Genomic DNA, 20,722 nt, shown 5'->3' with positions numbered 1-20,722 from the left:
GCCCTGCAGCCGGCTGCCGCGGGGTCCGCGGGTGCCGGGGAGCGCGGGGGGAGCGGCGAGGAGAGCGGCGCTGGGAAGCGCTCAGCAGCTGAGCGCCGCGACGGGCGGCGGCAGCGGGAGCGAACCGGCAGCACTGTTGTCCGGGAGGGAGCTGTCGGCTGAAAACCCACCAGCTTGACAGCAAGGGTGAAACCTCGCCCGTATTACGGTGTTTCTGAAATTAATACCGCTAGCCCAGCGTTTGAGGAACTTAAATCTAGAACTTAAAAAAAAAAAATAAAAAAAAAAAAAGAGAGAGAGAGAGTTTTCATTGTATTTTGATACATTATTGTGGTGATAGGTTTTAAACAAAGCAAAGTGTACCCAAAAGTAGGGCTTCTGTCTGAATGGTGTGTAATACATCAAGGATTTGATGCCTGACAAAATGCCTTTAAAAATGTGTTTCTTTCTTATCAAACTTACCTATTGTGATTCCAGGAAAACAACTGTAGTGTACTACTAGAAGTGCTGAAAGTAGTTGAATACTGTAAGTCTGGGGCCGGAGTCATTGTTCTTCGTCTCATGTGTTCTGCCAGCATTATTCAATTTTCTTCTTTAGCACTGTACTGCATAAACTTTGTGTTGTAGTTGGCTAGATTAGTTTGAAGCAATATTACTTTGGACAAAGATAAGCAATACTTTTGTTAGGTGACACTGACTGCAGTAGAAGAGTGGCAAGTGGTGTCCCAGTCTGGCTAAATTACATGATACACTGCAAAATACTTCCATTTTGAAACATAACTATTCCTTTTAAGGCAACTAACTGTTCATAATTTCTTTTAAACTGTTCCTTTCTGTTAGACTTCTTTCATGCTTTTTATCCACAGAAGCTTAGATCTCCTGAGTCCTTGAGTTGAATCTGCAACCTAATCCATGGGCACAGCCATCCGGTGTGGAGCTAGTATCAGCTTGCAAAGCTGTGTATTTTTACAGGCTTGGAGGCCATAAACTGTAGCAGCATAGAGTACATTGAGGCAGTCCACTTAGAGGAACTGTGACTTCTTTTTTTTTTTCATCCCTCTGTTGAGCATTGAGAGATAAACAGACAAATAAGGAAGTTTGAGTGTTCTTCATATTCTGACAGTTATCCTGTGGGGGAGAAAGATTATAGTGTGCTGAAGACAAAATAATTTGAACTAAAGGGTTTGGAATCAGTTAGAATGCTCAAAAATGGCTGAAAGACGTAAAAGTAAATAATTACTTCAGATTTTCTCTTGAAATAACTGCAAATTCCCAAAAGAATGGCAACTGAAATGTTTTTGTTTTACTTCTGTTAAAAAATATTAACACTCTGTCAAAGCAAAGGTGGACTGTGCAGCTCTTCCATTTGCATGATGTTGTTTTTCTGGTAACGAGCAGAATTTGATCTGAAGTCGCAGGAAGACGAACGCTGAAATTTATTTTTAGAAGCAGATAGGGGGTTGTGTTGAGCACAAAACAACAGTTTAGAGGATTGATAGTAAAACTATAAGATGGACTTAACCACCTTTGAAGGTACTGATGACCAAAATAAAAAATTATGAAGGGGCATTTCCTTAGTCTCCCATCCTTTCTTTTGGTTCTGTTATGCCAGAGGCTTTGCAAGTGAGAGAAATCACTTCTGAAATGTATGTTGTATTCAGACGTCGTCTCACAATCATAATTATTTTTTGCAAATTACACTTCTTTTTTTCCTTCCTAATGCTTTTCCAACATGCAGTATTCAGCAGAAAGCAATGAGTCAGTTGTCATTTCTGTTTTGAATATCGTGACTATAAGAAGTTGTATTTGCATCTGAATCTGCTGAAGATACTAGGTAGTGTCATCCTTTTTCCAGCTTTATAGACTTTTGGATCAGTGCCTCAAGATTTGTTGTGTGCACATTAGACAGGCTGTGCCAGAATCTTCTTTCAGTTGCATGTGTTTAGTTCCAGTATAACACAGCTGAAAAGAGGAACTTGTCTGTTTTTGTGTCATAATTACAAGGAATATAAGACGTCTTCAAATGTGAGTAACAGTTACAGAAAGATTGTTCCAATGAGCTATTTAAAACTACTTCTTTCCTACTTAAGGGTAAACATGTGCTTAAGTTACTCCACTGGAGAGATAGTACCTGTACTATTCATGGTGTCTATTTGAAAGCTGAAGATAGTCTTGCAGGAGTTTGTGTGTGTGAGTAGTAAGCTTCAGTCATAAGAATGAAAGCCTCTAACCTTGCACGGATTTGCAGGATCAGCTTCTTAATTTCTAATTTAGGAAAAAAATAGTGTTTTATTACACGGAAACAGTTTCATAATCCAATTTAAGAGTAGATTTTCTTGCATTTGACAAAACAAGAAAATCTTGGGGGAGGAGGTGATGGTAGTTCACTTTATGTCTCAGCTGGCATTTCTAGAAATACTTTTACAGAGAAACATTCTTAATTCCTGCAGTTCAATTTAAGCCCTTTGATCATTCTTGTGAGAAAAAGAAGCCCTGGGCTTTGCATTGCCTGTTCTTCTGTGCAACAGAAGATAATACAGGACACAATTATTAGTATTTATTTTGGGCATAGTAAAAATAACTCGATCACAAAGTTTTTGGTTAGTATTTGCATTGTCCTCCTTTGATTTAAGGTTTCAGCAGCAAGGTTACGTAGTTGGTGTTGTCTAGCTTTTTATTTCATGACAGAGGGTAATGTGGAGGCATACAGTCAAGCAGAAGAAAACCTTTTGCCACTGACTTCTGCATTGCTTGTCAGGGTGATGAGGAAACATCAGCATTGCAAGTTTAAGCAGCGTGAAGGAGCCTGTATGATCCTGTATCAAAAGAAATGATTCCAGGGTTTGCTGTAGGAAGGGATAATTGATAAATATTCATACCGTTTGACACAAAATACCACCTGCCTCAAAGACATAAAATAAAACGTTGTAGTTTGTCTCTACATTCCAAAGTTAAAATTAGGTCATAACTTCCTGTCCCCATACATACAATAACTAAATGGCCACTTCTTCAAACGTGGTTGTTGTAAAAAGGAAAGAAAGGGGAAAAATATCTTTGAGACACACAGGGGTCCTAATGTTCTAAGGAGGCTTAAGTATATGCAAAATACCACGAGCCTTCCCTTTGTAACAGGCATCAGAGCAAATAATAAGAAATAAACAAGTATTAGAACCGAAATAACCAGTGTACAGAAGCATGATACAGATAGTTTCTGCAGTTTCACTATCACTCAGTTTGTAACTAGCTGTTGTTGGAATGTATTAGTTTGACCAGCTAGGACTACCCTGTCATTCTTCAGCTTTGCCCTAATTTGCTTTGGGACAGTGTTCTTCAGAGCAGATATGTGATGCCAGGTGTCCTGAATGGGCAATATGTGCAACAATATGTCTAACGATTTCTCTTCATTTCAAAATGCAAGGAAGCAACGCAGGAATCTTTCATCAGTGATGCTCAGTAAAGGTAAGATGTGAGGTGCTAAAAGCTTTTGCAAAGAAGTTGGGCTGGTGGCACTGTAGTATGTAAATGCACCCACCTAAATCCATGAGGCAACTCCTAGCCTGGGGATGGAGTTGAAATTGACAGGAATTACAACTGCAGTTGGAGGTAGGTAGAGAAAACACAGGCACGAAGTGTTAGAGTAGAATATGTACCAAGGAAATGGGCATACATTTGCCTAAATATTTTAACATCATAAAGTGAGGGAGGAAAGTTCCTTATAAAAAAAAATGCTTAAAAATCTTTATCTTAAGCAACAGATTCAGTAAAATGAGTCAAAAGGCCAGGGATGATCATCAAATACATCAGCCACAGCCTACCCCTAACCTCTTGGATAGTCTTTCTCTGATTTTTTTCCCCTGTTTGGGTAAAATAGTGAAGTAAATGAGAAAAGAAAGGGAAAGAACCACAAAACTTTTGAGACCACATGCCAGTGTACTGTGTCTTAGCTAAAGCCAGTGTAACTGAGAGCATCTGTGGGATGCTAGAACTAAAATGTTAGAATGTGTGCTGCTGCTGACCACTGAGTATGTAGTTCTGCTTTTAAAAATTCTAATGCTGATTTCAAAATTGGCTCTACGAATTTCAAGGGAATTAAGCTCAGTTTAAAACAATGTCTTAATGTTTTTTAGAAACTAGTTTTCTTGATTTTTTTGTAGCATTGCCTGAAAAGTTGATTTCTTAATCTAAATTGGAAAACTGACAATCCCCCCCCCCCCAGCTGTTTTAAAATACATTACAGGAAAAGTTTAACTGAAAAATCCTTTTTGAAATCCCTTTTGTTGTTTTGGAGAGAACATAGAAAAGGAAGCTAGTAAGCATACTAAGCACTTGTTTATGGATAAGTTCCTACTCTGGGAAACTCAGCCCAAATTTCATAATTTGAATAAAGAAAAGCAGTTCACTCAATGAAAAAAAAAAAAACCCTAAACCTAAGATTTTGGTAGTGTGAAAATATCCAATATCTGAAATGCAGGGAATGTAAGTAAAGGAAGCAGCAGCAATTTTGTCATCTTTGACGTGAAGTGTTACGTTTGACGGCTGCATTTTAAAGAATACATATGAATTGCACAGTATTTTGCTCAAAAGTAAAGCAAGCAGGATGCGTAAGTAAGGATTATTTTTGTAAATCAGATCATGCGATTAGATATCTTTTAAATCAGTGGACCATTTGCAAGTTTCTGAGAATGATGACTTATTTAAAATGAGTATCAAGAGGAAGAGCACTGCTCTGAACAGTTCTGGTCATGCGCACAGCAGGACATCCCAGAATCGAAGTGGTCATCGAGGGAGGCTGTCAGTGACTGCTCTGTACTCAGTTATCATGTGCAGTTGGTAAGAAATCTCATGCTGCCTCAGGTGTGCTGAACAACTGTGTGACAATCCTCATCCAGTGGATGTAACAGAGATCTGGTCCGCAGGTACTGCTGCGCACAAAAGTGCAGGAAAAAATCCAGTAAGGGAAGAGTGAACTCAAACCCACTGGAGCATACGTTCTGCAAAGGATGCAGAGATGTGTTCACTTGGAAGCAGTGGTGTGTTGAGGGAGTGAAATGTTGCTAGCGTGAAATCCAGTTGCGTCTGACTCCCAAGGGACAAGTTTGCTCAAATGGAAGCAGCTTTTTCGTATCCTACTGTAGCAGCTCTCTGTAGCGACAATTACCACTGGACCATTTAGCAATGTAACCCTTGATGCTGTGCAGAGGATGGCACAACATAAGAAAAGAAGCCTGACTACGAGCTATTTTTTTCCAGCCTGGCAGTTTGTCATGCAAGAGCTGGGGAAATACTGCCTGTTGGCCCATAACACACTAAGGCCAGGTGCATCCTCTCTCTGCCCAGAGTGACAAACGGGTCTTGTCAAGAGTATTTCACTGGTCCAGGTGCTGCAAAGAGGCTTCCTCCACAGGAGGGGAGGAGAAGGGTCATGCCTCACTCTGCGTAGCACTTCTGGAACATTCTCACGTTTTACATGAGAGGTGAGGTTATGGTTAATCCAAGTGGTCGTTTGCTGGCTAAAAGGGATTCCTGCCTGCTAAGAGACTGACTGATCCCCTCTGTATACAATGAGAAGTAAGCTTTAGCTGTGCTGCTTGTTCCAGGGGTACAGGCTGGTATGGGAAGAGGATGCAGACTTAGACTTTTCTGGACCGCTGATTCACTGATGCACTAATTGGTATGAGGAACTTTTTTGCTACACAGTCTGCCTTTCTGATCTACGTGTCCTCACAAAAGTTAGGCAGGAAGAACTGGCTCCATTGCTGGAGGACATTATTTTTGGACAGAAGCCTTCCTTTGATCTGGCTCCTAATTAGAGAACTATTACATAGATTTTAAGTAACTGATCCTTAATGTTGGCAGTCTGGCTGTGTGAGCTAGTATCACATCTTCCTTTCAAAAAAAAAAAAAAAAGTGCTTGTCCTTTCTTCCATTTTTTGAGTATAATTGCCAGCAATAGATGAGCTGTTGTCAGTTACAGTGGCTCTATAGCAGAATATTAACCTTGCTATATCCTCCTACCGGGAGTTTTTTAAAGAATAAAGTAACATGACACTGTTTTTATAGACTCCAGAAAGTGGCACTGAGAAGTCTTGATCAGTTTTGTAGAAACTTGCCTATTCTAGGAGTGCGAAAAGCAAGTTATTTTTGTTCCTGCAATAATTAGTTTATATAAAGCAAGATACTGCAGACTGTTTCAGATGACAGATAACCTTGGTCTGAAAGAGGAACCTGCCTAATTTTGCCACTCCAACTCACAGTGTGGCTGGCCCATTGAGGCATCCGTTCAGCAACAGGTTTTAGTGATCCTAGAGGCAGAGCAATACATTTCAAAGAAATTAATGAAGTATAATGGGATCCAAATGCTCTTGGTTTCTTGTTCACTTAACAATACGTGTTTACTAATATTCGTGGCTGAGAAACTGAGATTGTTATCTACATTTGTAGCCTCTAGACTAGGAACTAAGTAGAGACAGACAAAGCTGCACAAAGAAGGGGAGTTCATACCCTCGTAATAACTTTGGAAATGTCAGCCTGCAACAACTAAACAGCTAGTTAAAAAAAGTTAAATGAAGATACTTATTGGAACCAAAAAGCAAACATATCTTTTTGGTCTGCCCACTGGTAAAACCAGAGTGGTGTTTATCCCAAGTTTTGAATGAAATGTGGCATTTTATTTTACTCCTGTTACGGCTTTCAAACTTCGAGACTCCTGTAATATCTCTTATTTTCAAGATGAATCTATTACTTTTCTTCCATCTTCTGTATGATAGCAGTGACTTCCTTCTAGAATGCATGATGCTTTTGTTCTGAAAGATGTCTTGTTTACCAGAGATTTTGCTAAAAATAACACAAGGAATGACAAACATAGTTATGGATTGTGCATCTATCCACGCATAGGGCCTGATCCTTCTGAATGAAGACAGTCTTTCTCAGTTCTCATGGTAATAAAAATCCACGGCATCACCAGCTCTGTGCTCAGGGCTGCAGTTCTCTCTTTTTGCGTGTGCTTGATAATTGGGCACATATTCTAGGTTTTGCCATCCTGGAAAATGAGGAACATTTGGTTCAACATTTTTGTTGGTATGATATTCTGATAGATCTGCTTCTTCTGGCAACTTCTTCCTGAGTTGTGAAAAACAACTGACAGTAGTGATAGTTTAGTGATAGTTCGATATATCTTGGGTTTACTCTGCTGTCTTGCCCATAACAGTTTTGTTATAGCCATCTCTGTAAAAAGTATTCTGTAAAAATAAGAATATATTTCACCTGAAAACAGGCTATGCTGATATACTTAATGTCGCTATATCTTTGAACCTGATACTTAATGTCACTGTATCTTTGAACCTGAAAATATCCAGGCCATTGGGTAGGCAGTTCCATTGATTTACAGTGATTCTCCTTGCAAGCGGTCTAATTATATTTTTGTTTTGCTCTTCACATGTTTTCTCTGACTTTGTAAGTTTATTTCTCAGCTTGCTTTGTGCAGCCACAGTAGCCTCTGTGGTACATAGTGGAGTTTTACTTTTTACTGTATTTCTGGAAAGACACTAAACTTGAAACAAAACCAGAGCGGAACTTCATATGTTATGTAATTCTGCTCAGTAGTTCCTGAAGTATTCAGACGTAGTTTTGGGCTCCCTGAGCAATACTTTTGTATCTACACCAGGCTTGTTTTTGTCAGCATTGGGAAGAAACACTTATCCCTGTGCTCTTCTGTAGTCACTGTAGAGCCCACAGCTGGTGTTGGTGAAGGTCTGTACCCAAAGAAGTTTGTTCACACCTTGTTACAGTGAGAAAATGGGAGATTAGAGAAAGGTCTGCCTGGAGCATCTTGAATGCTTTCCTTCAGATGTTAGCTTATCCCCAGTGGTTTCACCTTTTGTATGGTGGTTTAATAGGTACCCATCACAGTAAAGTACTTTGCCCAAAAGGGAGCAGGCTTCCATACAAACGATGCCATCTGTTTTAAGGCAGACATGCTTGCTTTGACAGGAGATGTCTTTAGCCAGAGGCAATGGTTGCATTTGTGACAGTGTAAGAGTTCCCTGGAAAAGGAGCTAAGGGAATGACTAGTAGAGCATGGCAAGAATGTGAAAGGAAGTGTTGATATTTTTGTGTTGGTGGGTCTTCTTTTCTTTTTCTAAAGGGGTGGGGAAAAAAAGCAATTATTTTTTTCCTTGTGGTTTTTTTTTTTTTTTTCTGTTTTTCATATATCTATGTGAAAATTATAGGGTTTCTACTGCCGGAGAAAGAATAATTCTAATCCAGAAATGCCTGGCCTTTTTTTTTTTTTTTTTTTTTCAGTAGCATTCTGAGCTCTTAAAAGATCAAAGCAGAAAAACCTTTTTAAAGGAAAACCATAACATGTTAAAAGGTTACCAAAGACAGGAGACTCCCAAGAGGAAGTCGTTGTGAAAGAGAGACAATAGATTCCTAGTATGTTTTTTTAGTGATGCCCCTCCATGACCTCATTACAGAAGCGTATATAGGAAACCCCTGAATAACGTATGAACACTGTGGTGCTTTTACTGAGCATCTGTTTGCCTTATAATAGGTCAGTAATAGTGTTGCCAAGTCAAGTAGTATTTCCTCAGGAAATATTTCAATAGCTGGAATGCCTAGAGTTGTCTGATGATATCAGAATGTCAGATGCAATTTTGAATAAATGAGGCCATTTCTGCCATGTTTCACTGGAGATAAAAACATCTATCTTCAGTATAGATAAAAATGACTCTGGAAAGCAAATGCAGAGAAAAATATTTCTAAAATCACAATTTTTTGAAGCTAATAATAATTTTAGGTGTGTTGGTGATTTTTTTTTTTAGTTCTTTGGATGAATAACTCTTTGATACAAGAGGGAAGGAGATAAATGGTGTTTTCACTCAACCTAGTAGATGAAGCACCAATACCACTTGTTCAGCCGGCAGTTTATGTTCTAATGTGGCCAAATGGCACCCAAGACAGGTATGTCTGAGAAAAGTGCTAAGGAGGGAGACCAATGTTGAAGAAATAGTAAAAGTGAAATTTCCTTAAAAACTAACAGATGCACTTTGTGTACCGTCAGCATGGTTCAGGAGTGTGTGTGGAACAACAGGGTAGCCTGAAAGAAGGCATGTGTTAGAGTCTGAAGTGCAGGGGAAGAAACAGTGCTGCATAATGCTTAGATCGTCAGTAAAAGGATGCAGAGATCAGAGACGGTCATTTCACTGCATGAGAAAAACTTCTAATGGAGAAGTTGGAGAAAACACATGGAGAAGGAAGCTCAAGCATGGGTAGTGGAAAGGTTGCTGTAAGCTGGTTAGAAACACAGTAGGTGGAGGCTGAGACATACTGCCTTAGGCATCTGTATGCAGCCAGGGTGCTTCCCCGAGGAAGATCAGCGTACTGGAAGAAATATCTTAGTGATCCCATGTATGTCACTTTTCCCTTTGAGACAGTACTGCATACATCTCTTTCGGTATGATCAACGGGACATTGTTTGGAGATGTTGCCGTCTACAAAAGTCGTAAAAATCATCAGTGTTACCAGTTGAATTATGTAAGATTTCAGATTTTTTTCAGTAGGTCAGAAAGTTCACCCTAGTGTCCTAATCAAACTCTAGTTTGACTTGAGAAAATAGTATTCTGCTTCATTTCCTTCCCTAATGACTTACTTTTAAACATTTACTGTGTTCTTCCTTTATTTCTGCATAATTTTCTCATAAAAATTCCTCTCCTAAGGTCTGGATAGAAATTAAATGTTCATGTTTATGCAGGAAGCTAAAGAAGGCATTTAAAGATAATTTGGTGAATCAAATTAAGACCACCATTCAGCTGCTGAGACAGACTGGGAGGTGATTTTAAAGGTGAAGAAATGAGAATAGAGCAATTGTTTAAATCCATTTTATTTGTTAAAATACTATAAAAATGTAAATATCTGCTTTAAATGAGAGGCAATAACAATGGATTTATAATACCTTGATGGTAATTATGTCAGAATTTACATCAGTCTGGAGTATACCATTTAGATTATACTCGACCCTGAAAGTACCAAAATGTTTAATACACTACGTGAAGTCACCATCAAATGTATATTTCTCATTCTATGCATGCTTAATTCCTTTTAGCTTTTAGGTGTGGTCCATAAGGTGGAAATGTATAAAAGTATCTTAGAATGAAAAATTGTAGTGCTGTTCATAGAGGCACACATCTTGATTCTGAAAATCTTATTTAAACAAGAATTTGAGAAAAAAAAATGCACATTCATATTGTTCTCTTTTTTTTTTTTCTGCGTATAAGCAGAGAACTGTTGAAGTTACAAGTTGGGTGCTTAAAATGTCAGCCTGTGCTAGAACAAATTGACAGCGTATTTTCATTGTTCTGCACTGTCTAGTGAGCCTTTCTTATGTCTTTTGGATGCAAAAGATACTTGCTCTAAACTTTACTTCTTTACTTTCACTCATTGCTCTCAGAATACTAATTCAAAAAACAAGAGAGGGGAGAAAAATAACTGTTCAAATAAAGAGCTTATTCGGAACAGTGTTTCACCACCACATGGCTTTTGATCTTTTGTCACACTTGAGTCCTTTTACGCATGAAGTAGTTGGCAAGTAAACTAATCAATCAGTTGTCCCTAAGTCTCCTTACACATTCCTGTTTGGTCTTTGTAGAAAGACTCATACTCCTATTTATAATTTTGAATTTGAGTGGAAGCCAGTACCTCAGTAACACTGTGCTCACTGCTATGCAAACCTTTCAGTGAAACAGTTATTCTACCTTTATTGTTGTCTAAATAGAAGAGATGAAGGAGAAGCAAGCTAAGGATAGCAGTATGGTTGCACAGATTCTTTCTAACGCTTTCCAGGAGAGTTTTGCTGAGTTGCACTCCTCTGTTTTGTAAGAATGTTCCACTTCCCTGCATGCATGAAATGTGTGAGCTACTGAACTCTTGCGTTATGTCTGGAGTACCCACTGTCTGCAACATTGATGAGGAAGCTACCTGAGGGGAAGTGGGTACCTAATTTTCCTATGTATTTACATAATTTTTTTCATGTAAGATAACCATGATATTTGCTTGCATTTGTAGCTTCCTTAAAAGTCAAATTTAATGACTATGGGGAGAATTGCACTTTAGACCCTCTTCTCCTGTTACACTCAAACACATCTCTCGGCTAACCAGCTGCACTTCCTTCAGCCCTCCCAAGGGTAAAGCCTTACATGCAGCCCTTTGGGGATTTAACCTCCATCTTACAGCCTCACATTTGTAACTGTGCTGACTTCACAAGCTCAGCAGTATTTGTCCCCTGGAGGAATTTAGCGGAGAAAAGTATGAATTCAAATACATTTTCTTCTACTCCATTACTGATCCTAGAAGGGTATTAAAATCCCAAAAGGAAGGCAAGATTTTGAAAGTCCAACCAAAAAGAACAGCCATCTCAAACTCAAAAATTCTTCCAAAATGAATAAGAAGTTTTTAACCATTATCTAATATTTTGTGTGTATATTTGGCTCCTTGCATGTCCATGGGACATGTCCATCAGTCCAAGCTTTTCCTAACGTTGCTACGTACTGAATATTCTTCATATATTAGACAGGATGGAGAAACGTTGCCTGAAATCCATCAACATTAACCTGTTTTGCAAGAGTAAATCAGGCCTTTGTTGTCTGAAACAGTTATAAATAAATCACTTGTGAAATCTAAGAGAGCATAAGGATCCTGCTGCTGTGCTTTGAGTGATAATTGAGAAAACATCTCCATATTTTATAAACATTTTATAGCAGGCCTTCTTATGTATTTGAGGATTGAACTTCTCCATTTTATGTTCTGAAGAATTAAGAGATAGTCCCTCATTGCTGCCAGTGCCATTTCATCTAAATTGCAACGAGTGGATTTTTAGCCAACACGTTGACTAAAAACTCATAGGATTAGGAGAAAATAAAATCAGATGTGAGAGTTGTTCTGACTGATCTGTGAAATGCAGGTTTATGTAGAAGCAAATTTTCATCAATTCAGACTACTGAATTTGTCCCGTTCCATATAAAACTTCAAGTTGAAGTAGCAGAATGAGAACAGTCAGCAGCTGAAACCATGCAGTGCTTACCCAGCTAGAATAGATCAATATTGAGCATTGGCAGTGGAATTTTCTAGTGTTCCTCCCAAAATATTGCCATGATATTTTTCATAATTTAATTAAAAACTTTTAATTGATATTTTACAGGAGTAGCATAAGTTAATTTTATATAAGACATATATTTTCATTGAGGAGATCATTTATGGGCTGTAGCCTTGCCTTTTTGTAAGAAGTTGCAATACTGAGGAAAGAACTTGAAATTTTATCTATATTTGTTGTCTGTTTAGTTTTATACATAAATATTTGCACTCTGAGGGCTGCATGGTTTTGGTTTACCTTTTGTAGGGAGTGGAAGGATTAAGTGACCTTCGTATGAGCTGGCTCATGTTCATGGAGTTTCTGATCTGTATGAACTCAAACTCCAAATGAGTTTTCAACAAATGCCAGTGAAATGGAGCAGTTTTGTAGTGAGCACTGTATCTCAAGATCATCATAAACCAAAAGCCCCTTACTGGTTATTTTTAAGACAATAGAACATTTGCCTGTACTCTAGGTCTTGAAAATAGGCATGCAGCATGCCTAAGAGACAGTTTCTGTCCACTTGGATACCATCAGATAGATGCCTAAACCGGCCAGGTGAAGGGAGGAATCCACAGATGGCACGTAGATTGTTCTCATTACGATGAGATGTGAATAACTCTACTTTGGGGCATAGGCAGCATGACTAAACATACAAAGTGTTACTTTTTCTCTCACATTTTGTCCCAAGTGAGAAGCACATAGAACAGGTTGATAGGCTTCTAGGAGCTGGGGTGACTGTACTTGACTGTTTGTTGCTGTCTTTTGGGAGGTCATTTTGTAGGTATGATAAGGAAAGTCAAACACACCAATCTGGCACTTGGAACAGCCCTTTTTAGTGCTCTTTTATTCAATGTGTTGGTCCAAGCTTCTATCAGGAAAACATTAATCTCCTTATAGAGGGGTCTGTAGTGCCAACAGTGCATTATTGCTCACAGTCTTAATCTCAGAAGTATAAGAATTCTTTATGATGCCCTTAGCTCAGAGCATCCAGTACCTTAAAGAGGACATGTATTTTAATGTTTCGTGGTAACTGAAATTTACCAAAGAATGATGACTTTATGAACAAATATTCTGGGCAATTCTGGTATATTATAGGCAATTTGGTCCTGTAGCTATGCAAGTTGCTGCAGCCAAGTCGTTATTTGTGCTGGAATGAAGACTGTTCACAACTGAAGATTGTGGAGTGTATTGCCCATGAGTGCTGCTAAGAGAGGCCATCGTGTCAATAAGGAATCTAAGGTGTTTAAATATAGACCTATGACAGACACCTTCTTTGCACCACTCAAGGCTCCACTGTATCTACCGTTTCTTCAGAATGTTTTTATTTGCCCATCTGTGCCATTGTCCTACTGGAGGCCAGAGTCCACTTTGGCTTTTGTGGTATTTCTTGTGCTAGAGAGAATTCTGAATTTGCTGTGAACTGCTAGATGATGTTTCAACTATTTTTGCCTGGTTCTCTAAAGAAATTGGCTGAGGCAGTCACCATCCTGTCAGGCTCTTCCTGATAGCGCTTTACTTTTGGCCTAATTTCTCTGAGGAAAGGGTCTCATGGATAGTCTGATCAATCATTTATGGAAATAAATAAATGTGCCCAGAGGAGAACAAGCCAACACAGTACCTCCATTGCATGCAAGCATGAGCTTAACATGTGCCCATTTTTCTAAGCCTGCAAAGAGTACATGCATAGCTGCAGCATGTGTTTCCCTGCCATCCTGTAGTTAATGGATGAGGAGGAAGCTGAGGGTACTTGAGCTGGGGCTTGTGAGAATTTTGGAAGATGGAGCAAGTGCGAGTCTAATAGGAGGAGCCTGGCTTATTGCTTGAAGGCTGCAGTGTACGAATTCGCAGGAAACTAGGCCTTGTTCACAGGGCAATGTGCTGTTTCATGGAGAGCTTTGCCTGCTTTTCATTAATGGGTGTTAGAGATGAAAAGAGGATTGAAAGGAAAAATAGTTTTTGCTATTTTGCAAGCTTCTAGACAGTGCTTCCAAAAAATTGGTCCAATGGAGAGGTGTAACTGGTCAGCAAAGAATGGCTGAATCACTTGCCCAATGTCTCTACCCCTGTGTTGACACGGTGCTGAATCACTCACTGTGCTTTGTGTATTTGCCGACAGGGCTGATACTTTTTCAGGATGAAGCAGTTTGGGTTTATGTCAAAGAGTATGAAGAGGAGGACAGAACCCAACCTGTATCTTTAAAGAATTATACAGAATTCAATGCCTTCTACACAGCCAATATCTTTGGGGAATTTTAATTAAACCTTTGTTAACAAATATTTTATTTCTATTCCTTTGCCATGTTTAAATAGAACTTTAAAAAAATAAAATAAAACTAGGCTGCTCAAACAGAAGCAAACAGCCCTTAAAAGAAAGATCTGTTAAATTTGTTAAATTTGTGTATTTTATTTCAGCAGTGCTATACCTGTGTACAATGGTGGCTTTTCTGAGTGCCTCGTTTTAGTTAAGAGTGAAGTTCTGACTCAAATCCACAAAATCTAGTTGTATTAACAAAGCTAACTATTGAATCTAGACATAATTTGCATAACTCATCTCCTAGAAAGGAACATATAAAGACTGAATTTGTCAAAACCTATATCCTTTCACTTGCAGAGTTGAACCCAGCTGTTCAGGATAACAGATTACTTTCTTCTAGCATAAAATGTATCATAATGGGCTTTAAAAGAAATTGAAGAACTCTGCATAGAATTGCAGCCAGTGGATAGTAAGAGAGTCCAGGTCAACACCATGATGTGTTAGCAGGCCAGACAGGTGAGGGTCACTAACATTCAAGCTCCAGCAAGAAGAAACAAGGACCAGTTCCATTCTCACATTCTGAATGATGGGCATGCAGGTGAAGAGCCTCTGGGAACATGCTGTATCTCAGTTCTGACTGGACAGATTCCAGCTTCAACCTTACTGCCATCTATACACAGGTGACCACAAAAGTGTGGCTACACTATACTTGAACTAATTTAGAATCTAATATTTTGGTAACAACAGCACTGCCAGAACAGCAGCAGAAAGCTCAGCACTGTCTAGTTTTTTGAGCATTCAGTCAGGTTTTCAGGGCAAAATTTAAACGCCAGTGAATGTCCTGGTGTACCACCTTCTCTGCTTTCTGTATATGAGAGTAGTTCAATTTAACTTGGTATGCCTATACATGCTCCCCCTTTGGAGAGTGGTTTGGAACATCTTTTAGAAAGAGTAGAGAAATTTTACTCAGAGGCTCTTTGTCCTATTGCTGTGTATATCTCTCACTTCTGGTTTGTGTGTGTCCTGTGACTTCTTAATAAATATATATGAGTTTTTCAACATTTATTTTAATACTCGCAAACATGCTGAATTGTCAGCAGTAGAAAATCTTGGCATTACAGATAACACAAAAAGAAGAACACCAAAGAGAACTTGTGTCTGGGCAGCTCATCCTGAGGAGTGTATAGTAAATATACTGAGACTCGTCTGAGACTGAGTAGCCTGATCTGAAACACATCAAAGTGAATTTTAATTTCAGTAGCCATTGCATCAGGATCTTTTGTAGCCAAGGAATGCAAGTTTCCCTTCCCACCCCACCCCACCCCAGCCCCAACCCCAACCCCCTTTTTATTAGCTCTTTAGAATTAAATTAATTCTAAAATTCTTTATACTTTTTAGACATGAAGGTCCTAACATTTTTTTAAGTTTGAAATGAAGGTTATGGAGAAAGAGAACTTCCATGAAATAGTTCCATAAAAATAAATTCCCAGTGATAAATAGTGTGGTGGCATTTTTCTGTTTGAGTTTTTTTCACTATAACATTACTGAGGTGTTTTGAACAGGTACTGCAGTGCATTCTTGGCATGAGAATTGTATGGGATTATTTTGGCCTTTTCTCCAAACTAGCTGTACAGTGCTTGTGAAGAGCCAGCACAGATCATTCATCCATCCATGCATCCAATCTGTCTGTGTCCAGGCTAACCTCCCTACCAATATGTCAATGGAAACCTCCTGCAGCCTCAGGATTAACATTTGGCAGCTGTGTCCCAGCTCCCTCTGCTGTTGAGGACCACAAAAATTCACATAGAATAGAAATTATAGCAATTGTTCTTTCATTTTAATTGTTGTGGAACATGATTTAAGCTCTTACTGAAAACCTAACAGCCAATCTGTTTTCATCTGCTTTTCCTGAAACTGAGATTGAAGACTTGGATACTGCCTTCAAGGAGCACTTTGCCAGAGGTAGGATGATGTACGTTCATCTCCTACCCAGCAGTTACCTGTGGTGCAGAGTAGAGTAAAAAAGATTGACATGGTGATATGGGGCTGTCCGAGGGAAGCAAGTAAGCAAGAATGAAGGAAACACAAAGTAGAGCATTCAGACCTCCATGTTTTAGTGACCTCCAGCTTAATAGAATCCTAGAATCATAGAAACATTTAGATTGGAAAAGACCCTTAAAATCATCGAGTCCAACTGTAAACCTAACACTGCCAAGTCCACCATGAAACCGTGTCCCTAAACACCACATCTGCACGTCTTTTAAATACCTCCAGGGATGATGACTCAACCACTTCCTTAAGCAGCCTGTTCCAGTGGTTTCGGTGAAGAAATTTGTCCTGATATCCAATCTAAACCTCCCCTGGCACAACTTGAGGTCATTTCTTCTCATCCTGTCACACGTGGGAAGAGATTGACACCAGCCCTGCCTGGGGCAGCTGGCTTGTGCTGCCATCCCTCACAGCAGAACCGCTGTCCCCATTGGCTTCCACAGCGCCCGACACCATGTCCTGCCAAGAGACACATGCAAAGTACTGGAGCTTATCTGGCGCTAGGTGTGGAAAAGCCAAGGAAGCCCCAGGGGGCTGTGGGAGAGAGGAGGCCAGGGCCTCCCGAGGGCTCTCCTTTTGGGCTGGAAAGCAGCAGCTGCGACCCTGGGCAGAGAGATGTGGGGCCGGGCTGTGCTGTGCCCCTGTATCTTGGAGGTGGGCTGCAGGGAGGGAGGAAGGGATGGAAAGCAGGAGGGGAAACCCCAGTCTCCTCCACATCTCCCCACTGCTCAAGCTGGGATGGACGAGATGCCTGGGGTGAGCTCTGGCGAGCTGTTGGGGGACCCTGGTACATTGAAGACCCCCGATTCCCTGTGCTCTACCCCAGACACCACCAGGTTATCACAAGGTATCTGCAGAAGGCAGTCAGGGAAGATGGAGGATCTTGCTGGGAGTCTTCACTGCTGCCAACTTGATGTCCCTGGCACTTTCATCGCGCCCACTGTCCCAGGACAGGCACGGATGGGCCCCACAGCACCACACAGCCGGGCAAAGGAGAGAGGAGCACTGGAAGGGGCTGCCTTTGCTCAGTGCCCATAGCTGCTGCTCTCCCCCATGCCAAAGCCAGTAGAACAAGCCAAAAGTCCTTCTGGAGCCTGCACACCCTGTGTGTGTGCCCACAGGAGCTCTGGATAAAACGTGTGGACACAGAGGCTGTGGCTGCTGAAAAGCAGCAAGGTCAGGGGCAGAGGCAGCCGTTTCACAGCGACATTACAGGGATGTCAGGGGCTGCCCTCAACGGCCACCCCGCCAGGAAGGCAGACGCCCCAAAAGGGAAAGCCAGCTCAACAGGATGCTTCCCCTTGTTGAACTTCATTAAATTCCTCTCAGCCCAATTCTTCAGCCTTTCCAGGTCCCTTTCAATGGCATCACAACCCTGTGGCGTTTCAGCCACTACTCTCTATTTTGTATTACCTACAAACTTGCTGAGTGTGCACTCTCCCTGTTGTCCATCTCCTTAATGAAGATCTTAAACAGTAATGGCCCCAGTGCTGACTCTGGGTTACAATGCTATTAACTGGCCTCCAACTGGACCTTGCCCTGCATTATGTTACTGAAATAATGCATTCTGTTTAAGGAAAGCTGGCTTTGTCTTCATCTGGTACAGCTGAAATTGTCATTTTGCATAGTATTTTATGCAGAATCAATGTTTAGTGGTAACATATTGAGAACTGGCACTTTCTATCTCTTCAGTTAAAACTTTCTTTTGCAATTAATAACCAAAAGATATATTAGTAGATCATTTGGGTGAAGAACATGAATTCTCAGAACTGAGATATTTAAATGGCAAAGTAGAGGGAAATTTTGTCAACAAAAACGCCAGAAAGATTGAGCATAGTGTGTGATTTTAAACCAGTAACTTTTGGTTGCAAACCACAAGAGTAATAAATAACATGCTGCATGCAGCTCTGTTTTGTAAGGCTGCAGTAGCTCTGCAGCTTTGATGTCTCCCTTTGGGAAGGTGGGAGGAGACCAGAAGATCTGCACATGTGGTTTGTCCTGACTGTGTCCTGTCTAGTTTTCTATACAGTGTGAAACTTGTTCATGTGACTTGTGTGTTCCTCCCATCTCCCCCCGCCTTTTTCACATATTCACAGAGCAGCACAGGCATTTCTCTACTGTTTCTTGACCCAAGCACAAGAGAAAGCAGATCAGCTATGGGCCGCTGATGGGCCATATCTGAACTAAGCAGTAGGCACACCACAGCTCTGCCTGCTGCAGAGCTGCCAGAGAAGGTGTCAGCCTGAAGCACCATGTGCCAAAATGCCCTGAGTTAAGACCCCCATTCCTCAGTGGCAGCTTTGCACTATGGACCCTCCCTTCTTATATGGTCTTCCATAAAGTCCTCTCCACCTGCGTTCACATAACTCAGTTGCACACTTTGGCCAGCTGCAAGCTGAGAGATCTATTAACCCCCATTCACATACATCCTGAATTATTTAATGCTGATTCCACAGACTGCTGCATGGCTTCCCTAAACTCTTGCCCTTCATTTAACTGTGAAGGGCACATTATTTTTACTGCTATATCCTGCACAGCAATAGAAACAGGAACTGAACTTCTGATCCTTTTGTCCACTTCTAGGCAAGGTAGTGGGAGGTGGGAAAAGAGAACTGCAGTAACCTGAATGAAATACCAATAACAGTATTTTACGGGTTAATGTTCATGGGTTTCATATTCAGTATATATACATTTTGCTAAGAATACATACATTGGAAAAAAGAATACAAGATGTGCAGGGATCTTGCAAATCCAAAGAAACAGTGTTTTTCCTTTGATATACTTGTCGTTAGGCCAAGTTAGCCTACAATCTGCATAACACACTACAGATAAAAGAAGCTGTCACCTATTTTGTAGACTTGAGAGTATTTTGAGTTGTCACAACTGAACTTAAAAGACAAGAAAATAAAAATTTTGGCAATGAAGTTGTGACATATTTCCCGAAGAAAAGTTTAATCTAACACACACATATAATACAAACATAAGCATGTATTGCTAGTTTTATTCAGCATTTCATGTGTTCTCTGAAAGTAATTTTTCGAATGATAAAGTCATTCTACAGATGCACATTCAGTAATACTTAGTTGGATTTTTCTTTTCTTTCTTGACTGAAATAAGACATTGCACTGTTTTAAATGGAGTTCCTTCCTTCTTCTGCCCCATAAACTCCAGATGTGACAGCCTATGGCCAGTCCTGATTAAACAGTGATTGGATTGGGGAAGCATTTGGAGGAGAAAGTGTATGAAAATCTCGTAATGTTGCAGGAAACAATTAATAACTTGACTGGTGAACTGTCCTTTACATACGAAACTGCAGCTGTGGACCACTGCACCTGACAAAAAAAGTGCTTGCAAATACATTTGCAGGAATACAGGTCTCGGTGGTGTCAGTATATTCACTTCCTATCCACTTAAATGTTATGAGCAGGTAGCTGGGGTATTCTTCCCAGTATCCATTAGATAGTCATGTAAATGTTACTAATATGGATAGTAAACCAAATTCAGCCTTTGCATTCTTCAGTGACTTGAAAGAGACAAAAGCAATTCCAGTGCAATACTTAGCTGTCCAGGCAATGTAAATCTGCCATGGGGTTTAACGAAAATAAATTTCTCTGCCAAAAATGTAGCTTAGAGGCTGGGATAGCTCAGGGAAGACAGGACACAAGAAGAAACAGTATTCCTGTAGCATGTGCATATTTTTTTAAAAATATATCAAATAATATATAATAATATAATATTTTATGTATATGAGGTATATATAAATGAATATGAGATTTTTATATATTCTTTTATTCTTAATTTAACAATGAAAATAATTAAATATATATGAGATTATTTTTATTGTTAAATTAAGAATAAAAGAATTGGAGCCATTTATGTTATATTCACTATTATTCTTCAGAGATGCTGAACTTGATTCTCTGTGTTGTTGGTGGTGCACCTTTGCATTATTTCAATATAAGCTCTTTGAAATTAAAACTGTCAAATAGACGCAATCACTTTTTTTTTTTTCTGTTAAAAAATCGTTGTTAAGTCTCTGTGGAGAGGAATGTTAACTGTTTTAATATGGTACTTTTGTCCATACCAGCAAGCATACTGGCATATGCTACTTTTATAAGCAAAATTATAATGGCACAAAACTGGAATGAAAAACTGTTCTCCTTGAATCTTTCTTACCTACTTATTTCCTTTTATTGGGAAACACCTCCAGGGTAGTACAAAAGAATGGAGAGAGACACTCTGGCAAGCGAAAATGTCACGACCTCTATATAGCTAAACAAAGGAGCAGAGAG

The sequence above is a fragment of the Charadrius vociferus genome, unplaced genomic scaffold (assembly GCF_000708025.1).
Source record: "Charadrius vociferus isolate BGI_N301 unplaced genomic scaffold, ASM70802v2 scaffold649, whole genome shotgun sequence".
In the NCBI taxonomy this organism is placed as follows: domain Eukaryota; kingdom Metazoa; phylum Chordata; class Aves; order Charadriiformes; family Charadriidae; genus Charadrius; species Charadrius vociferus.
This window is presented reverse-complemented; position numbering follows the sequence as displayed.